Source organism: Copidosoma floridanum, unplaced genomic scaffold (genome assembly GCF_036245765.1).
Source record: "Copidosoma floridanum isolate Cflo_tuat_1 unplaced genomic scaffold, Cflo_Japanese_pri ptg000025l, whole genome shotgun sequence".
Taxonomy (NCBI): domain Eukaryota; kingdom Metazoa; phylum Arthropoda; class Insecta; order Hymenoptera; family Encyrtidae; genus Copidosoma; species Copidosoma floridanum.
The window spans coordinates 2,608,429-2,631,878 of NW_028321902.1; the positions used below are offsets into that span (position 1 = coordinate 2,608,429).

General features: G+C 38.1%; 1 protein-coding gene across 2 annotated transcripts in view; it reads right to left on the bottom strand.

Moving 5' to 3' along the window:
• The window catches only part of Fas1 (fasciclin 1 Fas1 domain-containing), a 328,849-nt gene that overhangs the window by 218,111 nt on the left and 87,288 nt on the right, over positions 1 to 23,450 (bottom strand). The window lies entirely within an intron of this gene.

The window sequence follows — 23,450 nt, forward strand, 5'->3', positions numbered from 1 at the left end:
GTCGTCGCGCACTGGCCCCGAAACCTTTAGGCGATATTTAATCTTTTTTTTTCGGAGGATCAAGTTTAAACGTTTGAATACTTGAGTAAAGTAGTGGCGTCCTGGAATTGATTATGGAAATTCTCGGCGCAGTATGTTGCTTGAAGTAGGAATTGGTTTGATGGGTCATCAAAGCTATTATGTGAATCAAACTCTGAGAAAAAAAAGGTAAAAAGTAGTCCAAACTGACATTTCAATGAATTGATGGAAATCTGTCGTATAGGGATTTTTGTTGCTTTGTACGACGATTTTTATTTCTTAAAAAATTAATTTCTTCAGTTGTTACAGTAATATTTACTATTCGAAATATTAACTTTTACCTCTATAGCAGTATTTCATTCAATTTCATCTCTATAACAGTATTTTAATTTAAATATTACTGTACAGAAGAGTAAAACGAAGGTAGCCAAACGTACAAAACTCTAGACTCCTCACAAATTCTCAAGTTTGCAGTACTCATTTCTTCTAGTGTAGGTGTTTTTGTGCACATGTTTTTTGTTTGTTAATTTTGGGAATTTTTCGTTAAAGTCAAAAAATCAAAAATAACATTACGTAATAATTCCTACACTATTTGCTCGCAAAGATCGTTCGCTTGGATGTCGGCCACGATATTTTTCAAACACGTTTATTCCTTTCAAAACAAAAGTACAACGTTATCGCAACGTTTCCCTCGACACTCGGACAGTTAAAAACAGTAAACGACGAATTTTGTTTACCAAACAAATAGCCTGTTTAGAATTGCAATTTCACCCAACATGTACACATTGGAGTGGGCGCATCGAGTATCTGTGGATGACTGGAAAAACATACATCCGAAAATCAGAAATTCAAAAACCACCCCGTCCACAAATTTTGCGACTCGATAACGCGAGGGTCGTAGCACGCGAAATCCCATACATTCGAGCGATTTTCAATTTCCAACCTGCAGCTGTCATGAATTTTCGGGCCACCAACGCTTACGGTTACTGCTTTGACCCGTTGTTGGCTTGAAAATGCAAAAACGAAATTTAAGCACGAAATTTAGCACTGTTTTCCGCATTGTTTTTAAATTACGGTCACGCCCGTGTGCGAGCACGACTTTAAGCCGATGCTATGTAGGTGTTATCGGGGGATTGTATAATACGTTCGGATATTTCGACAAAAGGAGGCGGGCTGAAAGTGTTTTTGAGGCTACAATTCAATCCGGTTTTTGCTAATCAGCACATACTTACGTCCTCCTTTCTGTACTTTCCATGGATGCGTCGGAGTTAAAATTCTTTGAAAAATATTTTCTTTAATGGCAAGTATCGAAGCTCACTCTCGAAGTATCCTTACTTTGTCACCACAAATACATGATTACCTCTCTCCTCAAAATAAACTGTATCAACCAAGAAAAAAAAAAAAAAAGGCTGATGGTCGAACGCCGCAATCACGTACCTGCAACAGAAAATGAGAAAAAAATGCTGGATTAGAAGTGGCGCGTCATGTAAGGGGGGAAGGGAGTAGCACCGCGATAAGTATATTTCAAATTCAGTTTTTCTCTTTACGCGGGAAAAGGGCAACAGCGAGAGCTGCTTTGCACAACTGATGGGCTAATGAATCCTCCTTTCCACCCCTTTATTCTCAGCAAAGTTTCAATGGGCCACTGTATACATATGCGCAGTTCTCGATGGTGTGCTCGTTATACGCGAGGGCCGACTTAATTGGATGAACTTTTGTTTTCCTCGAGCGCGTATGCTTTTTCAAGTACACGTAGGCTCTCCTGGAAACAAAAACAATCCATTTCCGATGCAACTTTGGTGTTTTAATTCGCAACGATCGCCAACAAATCCCGCCACGCGCGAGCGTCACGTCTGGGCAAAGACGTATATATACGTGCACACACGTTTCAACGGCAAGATAAATCCAACGCGTGCGCTATAGTATCCGTATACACCCGGAAAGGAGGCGGAACTGCGTGTACTTGGGTGAAAGGGGGAGGGTCCGTCTACCGACTAGTTTATCTTCCGGTGATCTCTTTCTCTCTCCCTTTGTGCTCGGCAGCGCTTGATCACGTCTCTGTGCGGGCGGTGGAGTAGGTGTCTGATGCCTTTCTGGCGGTGTACCTATACAGGGGGGCTTTGTTAAGTGGATCGATTTGCCACTGGGGGATGATTTTCACCCCCCCCCATTTTTCTTTCGCCATCCCAAGTTTCTCGTGTTTAGGGGTGTTTTTTTAGAAATTGAAAAAAAAACACTGACATGACACTGTAGTAGTTCTGGAAAAATGCTGATTCATCCAATCGTGAATTGAAGTTAGATTCAAGCTTTAATCTAAATTTTCACGATATTCATAACTAAGATAAGGTTGATTAGTTTCGACAAAAATGACGGTTTAAAGGCATAGTGATATATTTTTACCAAAAAGTAGTCACCAATAGTTGATAACTATTATTTTTTTAATGGAGTCTTTTAAAAAATTACTTTGTGAAAAAGGTGATCAAAGAGACATGACAAGCAGACCCGCACCATACTGTTACGTCATCCGTTTATTTATGCAGACGTGAGAAAAATTGTACGATTCGTTTAATGCTTTTAATTCTAGTCAACTTGGAATTCACGGTGGAATCTCCTTAAACGATGCGTATGATGAATTTATAGGTACGATTTAGAATTATGGCTTGGGCAAGTCAATTGTCCCATTGAGGAAAAATCACAAATCATATCTCACTTTCGCAGTTCGCATTTTGTGTGAGGGGGTGTACACATTTATGCGCATACACTTCTCTCCTTTCCTGGACAGGCATAACTCTTTCTCTGTGAACGGAGAGGGAGTGTGAGTTATAAGTTGCTCGAGTGTACTTTACAAGTACAATACCCGGGCCCGGGCCGTATAGGAGCAAATACAGCTTCACGGGAGCTTAGGCTTGGAAATACACTTGTGCCGCATTTGAATTTTAAGAGAAATACCGAGGGAGAAAATTGCACGGCTCGGGAGAGATTAAGAATGTGAAGTTCTTATGGCAGGTACATGACTGAGGGAGTCAGGAGGGATGGGGGTGAAATTTTTGTTATTTATACCTTACCTCAAAGTATACGTGGGTCGTTACTTGCTTCGGTGAATTTTGAATTGACTAAAGTGGCGTTTGAATATGTACTTTTTTTTTTCTTTTTACTCGCTTACAAAGTGAGCTTTACGAAATAATCAGTTATTTTTATTTAGAATTTTTTCATAAACTAGAACTTTTATCATTTTCAATTCAAAAATTTAATTACAAAATTTGTGAGTGATTGTTTTTTAAAATTTTTTTTTAATTACTAACTAAGATTTATTTATAAGAATTTTTTTTTTAAGAAATAATTTATAAAATGCTTTTAAAAACTTTGACATTGAATAAATTTTCCATACCAATTGATAATCATAAAATTTACGGATTTTTCAAAAACCTATTAACTTTGTAGTGAAAAAATTTTGAATAAATTTTTTTTCTACAAAAAGTTGTGTTGACAATAACTTTTTTATCCCCAGTAAATAACTCGCGAAACAAAAAAATAAACGTACAAAAAACGTAAACTCGCATGCAATTGGATTTCGAACAAATTGACCATTACAAGCTCAAAACAAGAAAAAAAAAGTCCAAATGAATAAAGCCACATCTGTAAAAGTAATAATCTTACAAGAATAAACACAGTAAAATAAAAAAAGGAAAAAAATACTCAGGTAATTCATTGCACTGACAAAAAACAAAAGCACTGCGCCTCGAAACAAAAACATCCAAGTAACCTTACCCGAAAAATCAATTCGCCTACATACACACACCGAAAATCCCCGAGTATACAAGCACGCACGCGTCATCCAAAAGCAGCACCTAATCCCGAACAATGCACCCTTACCCACGAGAGTATATAGGCAGCCCGTGGTGGCTCCATACACCGCGGCGTCGGCGATAAATTTGCACACGGCAGAGCCAAAGCGCGGCGAGGAGGGACGGGAAAGACAAGCGCACGAAATTCGCTCGCCCGAGGCAACCTCGCGCGCGAATATCGATTGCATGGGACCCCTCTCCTCCGTTGTATCACTCCTTTGCTCGAGACTTGCCATTGAGTCGAGCACGGGGTACATGGGTGTATATTAGTTACGCGGTGACGAGCCGCGCTGTTTCTGTGTTTCGCGGGTAATGTTGCCGGGTGACGCTTTCAGGGGGGGGGGCTACACGCAGACTGAGACTTGAAAATTGATTGCTCGATCATCGGGGCGAGGCACAAAGTGCGTAAGGTATATATATGGACTCGTACAGCAGGTGCATAAATAATGCGAGTGTAATGATTTTTGCCGGTTCGTGCTATTGGCGAGGGTACACATATATATAGACGATACAAGGGTATTGGGTGTCCAATTATCTTGCGCGGGGGTTCCCTTTGTACGTGGCGAAGGAGAAAAAGGGAAATTGACACGCGATGTACGGGGTGCAAAAGTTGTTACGACTACGGGCGGAGGGGTGTCTCTTACCGGATTGGTTTTTCTCTGGTTATTGGTCCTAAAAGAAATAGATGATAACTTGGGTGTGGATACTTTGCGTTACGATAATTTTTCATCTACTATATATTACTGGCAAAGTTGTTTTTTTATATTGTGTATGGTCACAATTCAGTGCTCGAAACGAAAAAGTTTTGTCGGCAAAAATAACACGTTGAAAGTGTTTTTTAAAAGAGATAATTAAGTGTCAAAGTTTTTAAAAAAGTATTGCAAATATATTTCACTTTTAAGGAAATAAAAATCATGCGTCACGTTTTGGAATAGTAACAGGGTAAAAGTATTTAAAAAACGAAATATTTGTTTAAACAATTTATGATAAACTATTGATCTAATACCATATAATAATAATAATATTGTTTGTTCAAAAAAATTTTTTTATAAAATATTATTTACGAGTAGGAGTGAAAATAAAATTTCCCCGCAAAAATCAATAACGCATTATATTTTCGCAAAAAATTAATTGTTCAACAATCTAAAAAATAATTGTGTACACCCAAAATCTAGATGAGCTTGTAGTAATTTCAAAAAATTAATATAAAAGTCTGCAACCATCCACTTAATACACTGCAGTCACGCGTACACTGAAACCCGATAAGTAGTACGAGTCAAGATTGGTCAGACACGCGTTGGTGCGTTCATACAAACTCTCGTCAAGCACAAATGCACGATGGTTTTAAGATGGACAAAAGAAACTTTGGCACTAGAAAAGTTTCTCGAAAAACCCTATCTTTTTCCGAATCACGGTACCATGCAACCTCGCCCGTACCGACATAGCTGCACTTTTGGAAATTAAAGCACCCGCTGACCCCGTTTCCCCCCCCCCCTCCCGCAATCCCTTTTACCCTCCACTCTGCTCTGCACCGGACGAGAGAAAAAAAAGCACTAGGTCGAACTTTAACACGTACATACGCTCACGTCGCCGGGCTGGGGAAAACGCGCGCCAACGACTCGGAAAAAAAGAGGAGGGCGAGCTTACGCGTTGCCGTAGAATACAAAGTAGATGACTTACCCTGCACCGAATGGTATGATGTATATACATGTATATACCATTCAGCAGTGCCGAGCGGAGCCTTTGAAGTTTTTGTGTGTGGGTGTGTGATAGTGGGCTGTGGTCCTGACGGACCGGCTTCGATGTCTGTACCAAGATCAGGAGAAAAGTGTTGCGAACGCGCCTTTTTTTTATTACAAGTGCTAAGTATTAACTAAAAAAAAAAAAAAGTTTCCAACTCACGAATCTCCAATCTATCCGGCCTGAAATCGGTACAGTGATCCGACATCCTCAAAAAGAAAGGCAACGAAAAGGTGGACAAGGAAGGGGAAAAAAAGGGAGGTACAAAAAGGAGATGAGGCTGCGCTCGCTTCCCTTGGGAACAATTAATAGTTACTAGCGCGTCGGCAAAGTCACGCTGTAAATTTTTGTTTTTTTTTTTCTTTCTTTCCCCCCTGGCAAAACTTTTCTCTCGCGGGCCTTTGTCTCGGACTTTCTACGGTCTCGTGTTTTCCTCTCGAGTTTTGAGCGTTGCGAAATTAGCTCGTGAAAAGATGCGTGAGCCGGTGGTGTTTTTATTTTTTGTTCTTTTCTCCCGTTTCCCTCGCCGCTGCCGCGACTTTTCGCATTCTCGAGAAAACCCAAGTTGCTCAGCGACTCTCTATCTCTGGAAGGGTTCCGTGTTAAGGACTAGGCCTCATTTCAGTCTCTCAAGGGTATCCCAGCTAAAAGTTATCTCCTGGCTGATGAAAAGAGGATTTGTTGCACGCGTTAAATCTCATTCCTTTTTGACACTCAGCGTGCAAAAGTCAACTTTACTTGCCTGCAAAGTGTCCTAATTGAACATAGGGCGCAAAGTTCTTACTTTTGGCACGGCGTGAGAAAAATTAGTTATTCCCGCACTGTACGCCACGAAACACTATTTGTTAAAACCACTTAGTTTGTGCACTTGTTACGTAGATAGGTACACTACATTCGAACCTGCATAATGTAATTGTAGAGAGAGAGATATATAACATACTTTATTGATTTGAGCAACAAACCCCATGAATCATTTATGAAAAAATGAGTAGTGCTAATAAATAAATGAAAAAGCACTTAACCTTTTAATAAACATAGAAAGGCCCCCCTTTAAATTTCGCGCCGATCGTCTCGCACGCGGTGCGCTAGCAAAATTAAAAGCTCTTACCCTCAAAACGCCCTCCCCATAATCTTACATCACTCGCAGTAGGAGGGCGGGGGTGGAAAGTTTCCTTTAGCCCGAAAAACTCGCGCGTACCGAGGAAAAGGTGAAATTGAGAGCCCATCCCCCGTGCAAATCAACCCCTTATCGAACTTTCTCTCAGGGCACCCAAATTGAATACTCTGCCAGAGTCGGAGTTTGCAGAGTACTTTATTTACCCCTCCTGCACCTTGGCTTTTCTTAAAATCAAAGCAGGTCCCACGAATACTCCACTTTTTTTTTATAAAAAAAATAAATGAAAAAAAAAAAAAAAAAACCAAGAACGTGCTCTGATTACTTTGCAAAAAAGTGACCCCAAGCGGATGTAGACACTCAAACGGGTTTTGCGTTGTTGGCAAAAATTTCCGAAGGGAAAGAGATACGGATCGAGGGATCACCCTGAGAGGGGGGAAGGATCGGGTGTCCTTTCGGTGAATCGGAAATAGAGCTTAGTAAGTAGAGCCGGAGGGTCGAGATCCCTCGGCTGCTGTTTGGTCAGTCTGATGGAATCGGATTTTTCCAAACGCCTGCGAAAACGCTTGCGGTGCGATTCAATTGAATATTCAGTGTAATATAATATTCGTCTGACACAATCGTGATAAAGAACTTTAAAATGTTGTTACATTTGTAATATCGTATTTTTTCTTTAAATAGATTTTTAGTATTAAAAAAACAATTGTTTTTTATTGTTTTGGCGTTTATTATATTTTTTTTAATAACTTTTGTCTTTACTAAATTTTCTGAACGCAAAGTTCATGTTCCATTACTTTTTTTATTAGAATTTTAATATATTTTTATTATTTGAAATATTTTTTATACAATATTACTACCGTATACGTTATTACTACCATTTTATATATCATTGAATTAAATTGCAAAATATTTCAAATTAATTTTTCTAAAGATTCAATATTGATAATTTTCATACTGTTTCTATTATTTTGAATGTTGTATTATTTTTCTTTGATGTATATTGATGATAAAATATCATTGTTTTAATATCATAATTTTTTACACTTAACATCAATTTTTATTATAATTTTTCAATTATACTTGTTGAGGTATTAATATTATTTTACACGTCATTAAATTTAATTGAAAAATATTTAATACCCATTGTTCTGATTATTTAACTATTATAATTTTTATTCTTTTTTATTATTTTACGTATTATTTATATATACACACATTTTTTATGTATTATTAATGATAAAGTATTGTTGTATGATTGTTATAATTTTTATTTTTACTTATTAACTATTGATGTTTTTTAAATGATTTTTTCCATTACTATTATTTTACATATCATAGAACTTAAATTAAAAATATTAAAAATAAATTTTGTTGATTGTTTAACATTTATAATTTGGTATACTGATTTTATTATTTAAAATATTGAGTTATTTTTCTTCGGAGTGTTGTTGATGAAAAATTATCATTGTATTATTATGATTTTTTTCTACTTATTATTCATTGTTAGTATTATAATTTTTGAATCATTTTTTAACGTAATCAATATAATTTTACATATAATTAAATTTAATTTTAAAACGTTAAAAATGATTTTTTTTAACTATTAAAGATTCATAATAATCATACAATTAGTACTATTTGAAATATCCTGTTACTTTTATTTATTGTACTTTTGATTAAATATTCATTTTTTTTTTTTTTTTTTTTTAATAATTAATTCTTGTAGTTAATTTTGTATGAATTTAAATGGTATTAAATGAAAAAATTTTTAGTTTGAACATTATCGTAAACAGCATTCGATAGATATAAAAAATGACATCGGAAACAGCTGAAGCAAACCCAAGGAAATAATGTCTTGTCAACCGTCGATCCCGAGAGAGAGAGAGAAAGGCGCACTGCCTCGCAGCGCTAACAGGCCCGATGTTTTCTCCACATCTCGCGTAAACAAATCTCCAACAACGCGCAAGTACATCATACATACACACGCACGTGTCTCGCAACTTCAGCGATGTTAATTTGATGTCAGACGCGCGGAAAATCAGGAAATATAATTAGCAGCCTTTCTACCTCACATGTGTACGTACAGCGAACAAATAAAAGGCGATTAAATATGTTATAATTCCATTAGCGAACATTTCAGCGAACTTGCCTGAAAATAGGTAGTTCCGAAGGACGGACGAAAAGTTTTCCCAAGTTGCGAGAGTTAACTTGGCCCCACTCGCTTGGAGACGGCGGCCGCGCATTAACAATATTATTTCTGCACACACAAGCGAGCGCTAACGCGTTTCGTAACATTTACACCGTATACTCGAGTATGGGTATATAGACAACACACGTGGGAGAGTAAGCAGCATCGCTCACTGTGGCAGGGCCTCTTTATTGGCGGGATATGCCAATTTTGCAGAGCATGTGTATCTACTCGAGAGGAGATGTGTGTCTTTGGAGGCGAGAGCGAGAGCTTAGGCGATGATTTTCATCGGGAAACTTGGGTTTTCCTTACAGTTCAGCTGTGTGAAACTTTACAGAATGTTATTCATGAAATTTACCTTTTTTTCCTATTGTTAAAAGTTTTTTTGCCATTTGTGCGACTAGTGTGGATTTTCGTGGAATTAGTTCGAAAATTGTGATGAGATAGTGAACGTCATAGTGATTAAACCACGATACAGTTTGAGGATGTGTACATCAACCATTAAATTCACATCGACTTAATGTTGATAAACCTTGGGATAATGAAATGTCAATATCAAATCACTTGTATCGGTCGAAAATGTAATTTATTCACAATTTATAATCGAACAAATTTTTTTATTAACCTGGAAAATTTGATTGCCACGAGTTTTTCTATTCGTTGTTGGATTAATGAGGAGGAAGCACGTGGCTTATTTGGCAAGTATTTATTGATTATTGAAAAATCAATTGATATAAATTTAAATGCTATCATATTTCTTTGTCTTTTCAAAAGAAACAATTAACCAGACAAAAAATTTCAATTACGGTTAGTGTGAAATTACATTGAACATACATAATTATACTTTACAATTTCATATTGCCCTTAATACACGTTTTTATTGAAAAAAAAGAAATGTATAAATTATCCTTTGATAGTTAACATTTAGACGTTTTAATTACAATACACTTTTAAATAATAAGTGGCAACGTATCGACTGAATAAACGGCATTAATACGCCAATTTTCTAAGATAAAAAATAAGAGAATAACCCAAAAAGTAGTCATTAACAATATCTTGTGTCTATTGCATAATGAGACACAAAATTATTTAGAAGTGATTAAGAAAAAAAAGTTACAATAACATAGATAGCACGAGACAAGCGTAACTCATTTTCATAAAAAATCTTTTCCAGCAGTGATGAAAAAAAAAAAAAAAAAAAAAAAAAAAGCACAAGCACAGAACTTAGAGGTGCTGTAAAAATTCCTTGATGGCAATTGCTCACTGCCAGTAGGGCCATCGCAATCCTTTTTACAAAAATAAAAGACTCAAAAAAACTGTATCACAAGGGAAAAAGGGCGACATTCAAATCTCACTCGAGCAAAGACGGAGCAGCGGTCGGGGGCTCCTTCCCATTTCCAGGGCGATAAATAACTCCCAGCCACACTCCATTCATCTAAAGTGCGCCAGTGGTTATCTCAGCTCCATACAGCGCGAGAGACTCGCAGAGCCGGGGAAAGTCAGACGGGATCTTCTATTATACGTGGTTGCGTTTGTACAACCACAACGAAAGAAAAATCATCAAAGACGAGGGTATAGGCGGGTCCTTAATTTCCTCGTTTCGACAGACAGAGGGACAGACACCAAAGAGGGCCAGAAGTGGCTTCGTTAGCCAGCCCACCCCAGTGACGATGGCTATTTCGGCAAATGGCTGGGAAAAGTGAGTGCCTCTCGAGTGCGCGTTACGTGCTTGGAATCGTGATTTCACGCCACGTACGGACGCGCAATTGATTTTTATTTACGCGGACAGAGGGTTTTTCAAGTTGATGCGGCTAATTTGCCCCCTTTTATTTTTTTTTAAGGGTGGGTATTACTCACGTACACGTGAAAAATGCAAAGTAACATTTGTATCAAAAAGTACCGACCGATGGTAAATCCCCAAAGCGCAGTACACCAACCAAACCACGTGCATACAATAAAATTCAATGAGCCCCTTGAATCCATCAAGTAATCAACAACGCGAGAGGCAAACCACAAACAACGCGAGCAAAGGGTCAACTTGAAAACTTCTTTGGGCTATGCCACTACGCGCGTCCATACACATACATAGACGAAAGTATAGGCATATGAGCCGTGAAGCGCCACGAATAACAACCCGCTAACCTGGCCACAGAGGCTTGTTTCATGAGAAAGAGGTATATACACAGCCGCTTTATGGTCTGCTTGGTGGTTTGCTCCTCGTGCCCCCCCCCCCTGTTTTCCCGTGGTCAATGAAATATTGATCAGAGAAGGGGAGAGGGTTGTTTTGATTTTCGAGTGGAAAATTGAACGCACGAGCTTGATTGATCGTTAATTATTGCCGGGTGGCCCTTTTCGGGTGTAACACGGGAATTCGGGGAGTTTGATCGCTCTGCGAGCTCGTGCTCGTGGCAGGGGGATGAAACGTTTTAAAGTATTCATGCTTTTATTACTTCGATTTGGAATGTATACATTGGAAAAGAGAGGGTCAACAGATACGTGGGGTAAATTGCACTTTTTCTGGAATTCTTAGGATAAAATAAGGATTACGTTGCCAGTTGGGTATGTTATACCTTGTTCAAAAATATCGTGCAAAATATATGGATCCAACTTTAGAAATTAGCCGTGTGATTGACAACGGGAAGATATTCTCTTCCACGCTACAACATGAGGTTATACGATTCGAGTTCATCTTCTGGTAGACAACAATTGAGTTGTGTATCCCTCGTGTAGTTTATTGAAACTTACAAAAAAACTGTCCAGTATCATTCCATAACATGCTACTTTTGTTTACGATTGTATGTCACTGTATCGTTTCATCCCTTATTTAAACTACACCATGGCACCATCGAAACATCAACAAACGCATAAAATCGATTGGACTGAACAACACGCGTGTACGTATTGTAGGCTACGTTGCGTGTATTACTGACAAATATACACACCGTACAGTCACAAACCACGAGCTTGAATGGCCCAACCCATGCGTGTATATATGTATACGCCAAAACACGCCTTTCCACCACGGCTGTATGGGCTCGAAAAGGTATCGGACCCCTGTTTAACTTGGATGTACGATACAATGTAGCCCAGCTCCGTGGTGTGGGTATGTGCTTGCTTTTTTCACCATCATTTTCATTCGAATGATGCAGCTGGACTCTATGCAGATTCTGCCAATGCGGGGTAGCATTGGCTAAGTGTGCAGTGATGGGGAAGAACATCCAGAGCTTGAAAAGCTGCTTACGAAAAATATCAATCAAAGCGAGATGGCAAAAAAGAATACAGAGAAAATGAAGTTAATGAAGAAGAGGGTGAGACCACAATACGTGAGGTACTCTCGACAAGAGCTCTGCTAGGACTACAGTGATGAGCCATCTAATCGATGAAAGAGAAGAGTGGGGTGCCCAAAGGTGTTGGTGTTAAAGGGTGAAGAGTTCGACTTTTCAAGGATTTCCGTAAAGTGTTTGGTGATCAAAATTATTTCCGATCTCAAACCAAACATGGTCCAATTTCAGTGTTTTAGATCTCTTGTACATGTTACAAAGAAAAACCCATAAGCAGTCATTTTAAAAACTTAGTGTTTAAAACTATTGGATTTGTAATAACATATAACTTTTTTCTTTTGACCGGCTCTTCATTATTATTCTTTTTTTTCCATGGGTAAAAAATTAAACGTAGGAGTATGAGGTAAAGCGTAATAATAATGACACTCAGTATGTGATACAGGCATAGCCTTTGTTGTGAAAAAATGAGAACAGATAGATGGACGAAAACTTTTTGTAGTTGTAAAGCTGAGCTTGTAACCCAAGAAAATAGGGCAAACGATGAATGAAAAAAGGTGAAAACGATTTAAAAATGCATTTTTTAATTCATTACCTCGAAACGAAACAACAAGAAGGGTACACACGAGCTCAAGTGGGCTTCCGGCAACTCACGCTGACTGGCAATTTTTCGCGGGTGGTGTATCGCACCTACAAACACTTTGTTAATTTTGTATTCGTGTGTGTTTACATCGTGGGCGCGCTTATAATACGTACGTATAGCCACTCTATACGGGGATTAAAAAAGTGCTGATCGGAAGGATGACGCGAGGAAAATGCCCGCGACACTCGTAATCCGCGCGTGGGTAAATTAATAACAGGACTTTGGGAGGCGTGGTTAATTAAATTTCCTTCGTTCGATCGCGGAGAGCATGTATAGAGAACAAACTGAGGGTCCTGTAATTAAAAGTCATGGAATTAACGCTGCAGTAGCCCGTTGAGTCTTTTTTTTTTTTTTTTTTTTCTTGCACAGTGTCCTGTTCAATGCGATTTGGAGGATTTATCCGAGAGATTCTTCGGTACTTTCCGTACACTGCAGTAGACGCTCGTGAAATTCCAATGGAAGGGAAAAGGTGCTGTGTACACGTGAGTTACGTAAACTGAACCTGTGTAGTGGTGCAAGTTTTTATGTCACCGATGCAGGGAACAACAATGGTTCTCTTGAGGGTTTATTGGATGGTGTTATTGCATCGGTGTGACGAAAAGGGTATTTTCGTGTTGGTGTAGAAATTACGTTGATCTACTAATTATATTCCTGAATATGGATAGACTACAAGTGCATGTACATGTTACAGAGAGACATGAAGAAAGAACTGTATTGGTACTTCGTTTTCTAAACAAGATTCATTACAGGTGTACAAAGTTGTGCTGTTGGGTGTAGTTGTACTACATCACCGAACTTTTTTTTTTCGTACAATCTAAACTCAAGATTGTCATTGAACAGTGACGTGGAATTTTGAAAAATTGTAGGTTATGTATGGAAAGTAAAAGTTATTTTCTACTTTTTCTGGATGCAAATTGCATTGAATAAGTAGTTTCTTCTTGCAGAGTTCCAACAGAGTGAGAATTGGATTCATGGTATTAAACCAAAATGGCCATATTTTTGCAAGGAAAAATCCTAGGTAAACCATTGATGTCTTGTTTTTAATGAAGGAAAGTGATATTACAAAATAAAACTGGTTAAGAAAAGTAAAATATTTGTCCTTGACATAACCTCAAAACCTATTATTTTGACATATAACCTCAAATTTCTTCCAACTACAAGTATAGATTTGGAAAATAACGTCTAAAACGCCCTTAACTGTTTAAGTGTGCCCCAAAATGATAAATGATTTGGAGTTTACAGTGAAAACCCTCTATAAACGATGTGTGAAATACCAAAAGCGAAAAGTAGGCCGGTAAGATTTGTATATTCATTTCTCTAGGCACTAAAAACGAAAAGCGCAACCCTCGAAGTGAACAAACTCCCCAGTTCCGTTGCGTAAGCGTTGTTGCGACAAACAAACATACAAGCAGCAGTAATCGAGAGAGGAAAAGTCCCTTGGTATGCATGTACGTACACCAACGTCTACGTGCGCCATTTATCGGCCTCGGCGACCCTCCGAGTGCTCGGGCGCGTATACACGCGCAGGTATTCCGGGTTAAAACGGGCAAGTCACGTGACGACGTGGCAAGGTTTATCTGATCCCGCGTTTGAATTTACGGGGCACGCACGCACGTGTGTCGCGTGTGCTGGATTGGTTTTCTCTCGCGCCGTTGCACGAAACGGCACAAATACGCGCACTTCCGGAGTTGCGACGTTTGCCGATCGCTTAATCGAGTGATTTAACGCGCCGCGGCCTGGTGTAGTGCACCCGTTGCCTCTTGGGTGCGGGTATTGTGCGGGTATATATATATGCGTGCGTGGCGCTTGTCCTTTGCCGTTTCCTTCCTTGTGTCGTATACGGCGGCTTTTGTGCCATTTACGATTGTGCGGTTTTACGTAAGCAGAGATATATATATACGCCGGATAATTATTACTTCCCGCTGTCGATTTTACAAATTGTGCTTTTTTAAATGCAAACGACTGCTACTCACAGGAGCATAGCTTAGCTTAGTGCCATAGCCACCAAATCTGATAAACTTTGTGGATTGTGGATACTAATCCTTGCGTAGAAAATTTTCGTGTTTTTTTTTTCAAATTTCAACGATGGAGAAGTGTAAAAAAATGATTAGTGGATTTTTATTGGATGAAGTTTGGGATTTTTCGTGACATCCCTCAAGGAAAGCCAACACACGGTCAGTAAAGTCACTGATTGATTGCAACATTGGTACAGCGGTTACATCTTGAAAGATATCTGAAGACAACCGATGTGCCTGTAAATGCCCTTCAGTAGGATAGATTGGTTGGGACCTTACACTAGGTCTCGTATTTTAAGTATTCCATACCCAAGGAAAGAAGGGCAGAGATAAGTAAAATCCTGGAAACAGGTACAACAAATACCAGTACTACAGGGCTGATTTACATGACTATAATGTTTCGAATTCCGTGAAGGAAATGAAGCAGCTGATAAAAAATTGCATCCAAAGTTCACACAAACAACCCTTTGGCATACGTATTTAAGTAAAGACTATTAATTTATTGTGTTAATGATGTCGAATTGATAACGTTATGTACAAAGTCGATTATACATTCAACCATGTAAGCTTCGTTGTATTCTGCAAACGCCTTATTCATACTAATTAGATATTACAATAGGGATATATAATATTACAATAGGGATAGTATACTCAGTGAAAAATCTCAATTGCGAAAGATGCTGGAAGGGCAATAAAAAAAGTATAGACGACTAATGACTTTGATCGTAAAAATATACGCACCCTCACTCTGAGCCTCTTTCATTGGCATTGAGCTTTTTTTTCCTTTGCTCCATTGCAACGTACCACGTACCAAACGGCGGAAATTGCTCGTCACGCAATAGGTCGTATCAGCGGCCTTTTGGCGCACTTTGTAGATGCTTGAACCAGTTGTATTGTGCATTTACGAGCCAACAAAGACGCGCCCACGACCGAGTTGCTATCTTAAGGGTCTCGAAGGCGTTTCTGTACAAACTCGCGGAAATTCATAATTGAAACTTTTCCCAGGCCCTATTCCTCCACCTTTTCCTCGAACTGACAACATCCGCGGCTCGGATATCTCTCCAGATTCGCGAGGAATCCACGATCTTCGAACTTTGATAACCCACTTATGCCCTCAACTTTGCATCCCCCCCTTGTGGAGGGTGAGGTCGATAGCGCGCAAAAACGAAAAGACGGTCCTCTACTTTCGATCTTGCTTCGCCTCGGAAGAAAGAACGGGAGAGGCGCCTAATTGAGTGGAGTTAATTTCCACGACTCTGGAGTTTCCAGCGGAACGATAATTTTCCGGGAAAATGAAGGAAGGCGGCGGGAGGGTGTTTCCTAATGGGATGGGGTTATGCTCGGGTGGTTCCTCCTCTCGAGGAGCGCGTGTTTCTTCTCCGTAGGATATAGGTATGTATATACTCACCCCATCACTTCTGGAAAGACAAATCGACGATTAGTCCGCTCTTGTACGACGTTTGACTGATTTACGCCTCAGACTGGGAGAAGCCCGTGCTAGTCAAGTTTCTTTTGACTTTGCGATTTTTTTTTGGATGTGGGTGTGTGATGTGCCGAGAGGAGATTTTGATATCGCTGCGGATGAGAGGTTTGGGAGTAAAGAAGATCGATTTTTTTGGCAGGGTTGGGGGGAAAGTCCCGCGTGATTTTAATGTACGATATAAATAAATACGGCGACTTTGCATGCACTAGAGGTATTGTGATTATGACAAGAGCTTAAAACACGAATTTACAGTGTATTCAGATAAAAATGGTTTTTTTTATAAATAGGTTCACTTAAAATTCACGTGTCATTAAATTTAACACTGAAAGTAATAAATTTTACATTTGTTCCTGAAATAATTATCACTCGAATGGAAAATGTTTTTGTGACAGAATTAATCCACGTGAAAGCACGTGAAATCTGTGACAGTATGATTCTTGACTTGCAACCCACGTATGTTACAATTTTTTTATGAGGAAAATTGTTCAATTTAATGGAGATTATTGAATAATTGATACCTAATTCGTTGCTAAACATTGTTATGACGTATCATATACATTTGAATAACCTTGAACTTGCATAAAGTTTCCATCTTGTATTTTTATAGGTGACCAGTGTACCAAACACTTTCAATTCTAATGAAAATTTAAAATTTAATAACAATCTCAAGTCTATAATAATTTGTTCTCATAAACGAATGCAGTGCTTTTTTTCGATCCAATACTCTATGCAACGTTCTTCTGAACATAAGAAACATTTATTTTGTATTTAATTCTTATTTTGTGGAGTACTTAAACATTATGTGAAACTTGAGCAAATTTTAATTTTCTATTCTATTGTGTAAAGTAAAATCAAAAGGTAACATCCAACAGAGTGATGTTACTCGTCCGTCGGTTCGGGCGGTGAAGGCAAAATTCCGCCGTACTTTTTTTCCCGCACTCCCCCTCTCCAGGGAAGCCAGAAACGAAACGTGCAGCCAACCGACCGCGAAAGAAAAAAAAGCGGAAAATCTTGCTTGGCTTCCCGGATCATTCAATTAGCCCATTGATTTTGTCGCGCTTTGCGCACGCGTGGCTCGGAAAAAATGTACTTTTCTTCGTTTGCCTCGATTTTTTCGCTCCGACGAGGAAGCATTGTTATTGTGGTGTTCTGAAAAGATGCTCTCTGTTATTACAATGGTTGAAATAAAAAAATCAAAGCCGAGCACGAGGACGAAATTATTCCGCTCGAAAAAGCTTCCGTGTAAAGTCGTTAAAAAAAAATAAAAAAAAATCCTACGAGTTTTTATTGAAAAAAAACAACATCCATTCAAGCGTGGGAATGAAAAAAAGTTTCTCTCGTGCATTTTAAAAAGGTATACTACAGTGTATCATCGCGTAAAACGAGCGCTCAATTGAAAGGAAGATTTTTACTGACTCCTCGAGAATATTTACAGGATTTACGGACATTTTATCGTTGACATCCACGCTGTTGCTTTTCAGAATATTGTGGTGGAGAAAAAGCTTTTTGTAAATGTGATACAAGACTCCCACACTTAAAAACCACGACGTGTACATTAACGCGTGATCTACACAAGTCTCATGTAAAACATCTTATGATTTAAATTTTTGTCATTGTTTTATCTACAATTTTTTTCAAAAACTCGTAAATTTTTATGTAAAAAGTATTGGTTTTTCTTGATGCGATATTTTTTTACGATTATAATTATGACTTTTAATTGGGATTTTTTAGTCACTAAAATAATGTTTTTGTACAAAACTTTATACATTTACGTCCTTATAAAATTTCCATTAAAACATTACTTTGCGTATTTGCATTGATTGCACACGATTTTTCGTTGATTTGAATGAATTTTATATTAATTTGATTGTCTTAACAGCACAAAATTATCTCTTTAGTTTTTGTTAGAATATGCAGTACTGGAAGATGTACACTATGTTTGACTTCTTCCATTCATATATTGCCGTTTCTTCCGTTTCAGTATTAATATAATTAAGTTTAGTTGAAAGAACAAATAATTTTCTTTATATACTACAATGTACGAAAAATACGTTAACTATAATGTTCCGCGAGAAGGGGGATGTTCCACAAAGAGTTGCTTTAACCTAAACTCCCTTGCGAGTAGTTGGAAAAATAATTAAGCTCCTATAGTCGGGTTTGATAGTTTGAATTTTCACGGAGTAAAAGGGGGACTAATAAGCGCAAGGGAGAGCTGCAAAATTTCGAGTGTCAGCGTTTAAAGCGCGACGCTGAATTTTCGGCTATTTGCTCGGCTCCCGAACACCCTGTAGGCACTGCCAGTGCGAGCAATCATAGCGCCATGTACGAACTTTGGGGGGACTGTCTCTCGTAAAATTTGCGCTTATTAAAGTTCGTCAACTTTGACGGATTATTGAACGTAAAATTGAAGTTAATTAAAACTTTATTTAATAGAGCGGTTTGGAGGCTCATCTCCTTTTTGCGCGTCTCTCGCGTCACTGAGCGTTAATGAATAGTTTTATTGGAACGAGCACAGTAGGTAAATTAATGAGATTATTAATGCCGTAAAAATAGGGGTGCAACGTATTACGTTGCAATATTTTTAATAGACTTATTGCTGATATACATATGATGATGAGCAAAAATTATTTTTATTATCATATACCTGCCCAATACTAAGAGTCGAAGTACACGTGCATTCGATCATCTTAAGTATGGTTTGATGTAGTCACATTTCGATGGCACTTCTGATACATTCTAGATTATACGAGTCCTTTTTTTTGGTAATAGTTAATAAAGGAGGTGTAGGTAATATTCAATTCAGTGATCATAAAAATTATTTAATAAATAATTGTGCATGTATTTAATTGTTTCTCATTAAAAAAACTATAAAAGTTGTCTTCAACAGGATAGAGAAAACATAAATCTAATAGTTATCATGACTTATTTCCAGTTATAACGTATATTTTTTTACAGACAAGGGATGCAAATTTTTTTTTTCTGCAAAGTGTCCCATTGTACCCTATTCTATTTTATTGTTCAGTCAAAATTTTGACAAATCTTTTACGAAACGCATCGAAACAACTTTATAAGTCTATTGTTTAAAGCAGCACCTGTTCAACTAGCTCTATTGGATCAACAATCTTTGAACAGAAGAAACTGTTATTGAAAGTCTACAGAACATGATAACGTACACTGATGTTGCAATTATATTTTCTTACTTAAGGAAAATATTATTAATGAAGTAACATGTTTTCTTATTTCAAAAAATAATTTGCTCGATGCTATACTCTAGTAAACATATTCTTGGTCCTAATAGATGTTGTTTTCTTTTTTCCCGTGCATCTGTTGAAATGGCTAACGAGTCGTGACAAGAATTACCATCGTTTGTGTAACTCATTAGCTGCATGTACTTCGATTCGTATTAAAGAAACACCTACAGCCATCGTAAAACGTTGAAATTGACGATACGCGTCCAACCAACGACATCCAGTCAACGAAAGGGTCACGATAAAAAAAAAACCCCCGAGTTAAGGAGCCAAGGGGGGGTTAAATCTTATTAATTTCCTCGAACGGAATTTCGCAGCACGTTTCCCCGGCCCAAGAACATCCACCGAAGAGGCTACCCCGCAAGTCCCTCAAGGCAACCTACCCTACAGGGGGAGAAAGAAAATCCTACTGACGCAGCTCTACATATTATATATGTATGTAGGAAGTACGCCATTACCCTCGAGGTCCAACTGCAGCGACATCTGTTAGTTTAATTGAGGGCTCGAGGGTGGTAGGTGTGACGCCTGCAGAAACAGCTCTTTTCTTCTCTGTATCCCTCCGTACGAATGCACGGGGCTGTTTTGTACTAAAACCCTCGCTTCTGCGGTTTCGCTCGGCAAACAGACGGTGCACCGCATATATATATATATATATACACAGGAGAGTAACAGTTGACGGTGCGCGTTGGGCATCTTGTTTCACTGTGTGTATATTTATAAGGTGATGTGGGTTGAATTGATGTGCCCAAGCTCCGTGGAAAAATGACGGCTGCACTGGATACGTAACGTGCTTCTTCTCGGTGCGTTCTTTTTGCGAACGATGTAATTGAGTTTGTTAATTTTTAATCAAACCCGTTTACTTTACGTTACGCAAAAACCACATACAATATGGAAAAGTAACTAGGGTAGTTGGAGTTGGCTTAGAACGTGGTAACTCAAGTCGGAATGAAGGTAAAAGCAGATCATGTGGACATTACAACCTTTTTTTGGCAATAACTGGATCGAATAAAGTTGTTTAGCTAATTATTTTACCATCGGTAGACTAAAAAAACTTTTGGGGATAGCTGATGATGTGTATACCCACAGCAGTAGTGTATAGCTTCGAATGTTTTTTTACGCGCCCTTAAGAAACGCAAATTCTGTTGCTTTTCCACTTCCATCCCTTGATATGTTTCCCAACATTGTTGTACACAGCAAAGGGGACCGAAACCATCGGGCTCGAGTGCATCACTGTTCGATGCTGGAGTGGATCGACATATCCTGCCCTTTGATGATCGGTATCCAATACCTTACCAGTGCGCCTATACCTCAATTTGATGACGCCGAGTGCACGTGGATACTAAGTGGATGGACGGGGATTCTGTCTGGGATATGCATCTGTATAATACACGTACGATATGACAATACAGTAGTTGCAAAAGCCCGTTGGTATGTATATACGTGGCCAAAGTATATCATCTCTCGGTTAATTGCAAACCTTACCTCGGGGGGTAATTTATACCCGTGAGGGAATGCCGTACTTTTTTCCTGTCGTTGGGTAATGCACTGTTTGGAGGTAAGTATGAGATACGGAAAAAAAAAATTTATTTATTATTTATATACAGATTTAGCATATGATCTACACTGTCGAACGACGTTGAATTAAAAGACGTAATAATATTTAGGATGCTAATCCTATAGGCCAGGAATTGATTTTTTCTCGTGTGTTTCTTTGATTTGGTTAGCTGATCTCACGTTTGTTGATTAAGTCAACTTTTCAAGTACTGGCTACACCGTGCATCCAAGTGTATTAAAGTACTCGTTCAAAGCGTTAGTTGAAATTTTTGCTTTTTACATAATGCATTACTTTACGGGTTTTTTTTTTTTTTTTTTTTTTTTTTTTGATAAGTGATAAATGAAATTTTCAATGAATTTTGCATCTTCCTTTTTTCAGTTTAGTAGAACTGGTTAACTACTTGGTGCACCAGAGATTTGGTTGTTCTTACAATTCTCGTCAACGCAACGGCGACGTATTTTATGAAAAAAAAAAAAAAAAATTCAACCACATGCTTTAAACGTGTACTTTATACGCTTAATACACTTAGACTTACACTGCGTACAAATAATTTTGTGCTTCTACTATAAAAATAACGACAAATGAGGTCAAAAAGACATTTTTCAGAAAATTTAAAATTTATTGAAAATTTAATTTACCACTTTAAAAAAAAAAAAAAAAAAAAAATCGTCAAAAAAAACTAAAATGTTAATTAATATAGTATAACATGAAAAAACTTGTAAAATATGCAAAAATAATACAATCCAATCATAAAAACAAAAATAATATGAACAAATGCTAAGCATCTCAAAAAAGTGACTGCATTCAGCAACATCTTCGAGTTGCGTATACTGTGACCCTGCCCCCTCTTAAATCAAACAACCTTCGTTTACATCCAGAAGTACTACATAGTCTATGCATACACATGTACTTCAAGGTAAAAAAAAAAAAATACTAGCAAAACTCATTCTCTGTCGAGTGGTCAGGTCCTCTTCGAAGTTTCCGGTTTACTTTTAACTTTCGGGTCATCGAGACTGCGACTGTCTTTTCAACTTTGACTTCAGCCGGCTTCCTCCTATTCTTTTTTTTTTCCTCTCCGTTTATTCTTTAACTTTCTCTTCTCTAACTCACTCCATCCCCGAGTTTTTTCTTCTCTGGTACAGAAAACCAGCTTAATTAACCCACCTGATTTTTGGTAGCAAGAATTTTCGGTTCAACGTTTTTTTCCCCCCCCCCCCGAAGAGTAATTTTGTTCTATTGTGCAACTAATTTTTCTCCGGATACTCTATTACCAACACTTTCAAAAAAGGCGCAATGGCTGTTGTTACTCTCTTTTATGGGGCTTTGAATTTTTTAACTCGAGCATAAGCTCTCGTGCTCGGTGCTATGCGTGACACCATCTGCGCGTAACCAGCACATCTTTCCGGCTGATAAATTGAAATTCTCATGGTGCATAATGGGTGTACAGAAGGGCTCATACGTGAGGGATAACAAGGTGTCGTAACGATTGCATTGGCTGCCTCATGACAAAATTATTTTTACTTATAACTTTTCGTTTGTAATGAAAAAAGGTTATATGGTTATAAATTAGGAAAATATAGCTGTGGAGGATAAAAATAAATTTAATTGTTTATTTTTGATCGTAATTTTAATCAAAAAAGACAACAATGCTTGAGATTGTATAATTTTTTTCATTACATTACATCTTAAGGATACCCAGGAGCCATGCACGGGACAAAGGAACGAAACCCCTTACCACGTACCTAAACTGATGTAGTCGACAAATCCAATGTTTTGTTTATGCTTCGCATTGATTTTCATTAAAATGCACCATAATGTGTCGCAAAATTTCGCTCACTGAATCTAGTAACTACAATTTATCAATTGATCCTCATATTATCATAAATTATTTGTCTTTGTGATGAAACGAATCAAGGCTAACATTCATAAAAACGTTTAAAAAAGAGCTAAACATTAACATTTATAAACTTGAAGTAAAAACCCGTAGAAAATATTGAAAACACACAATACTTTGATATCGATAAAGACGAGAGTGCAAATCGCATCACACTACCCAAGCATCACCGATGAGACTAGTGTTACCCGCGGAAAGGAAAAAAAAACCTTGCAATTCCTTTCTCGCATATTTGTCGCAATCCCCTGGAATCCCAAGCCTCAAGTCGAGTACAACGACACACAAGCTCTTCGGTACGCAAACACACACACTATCGACAGAGAGATGAGATCGATTCGAATCCCAATGTACAAAACCCCACTCAGCCTCCCGGTTCTTCGCTCCGGATAAGCTGGGGCATTATTTTCAAAGAGGGTGGTGGAAATGCAT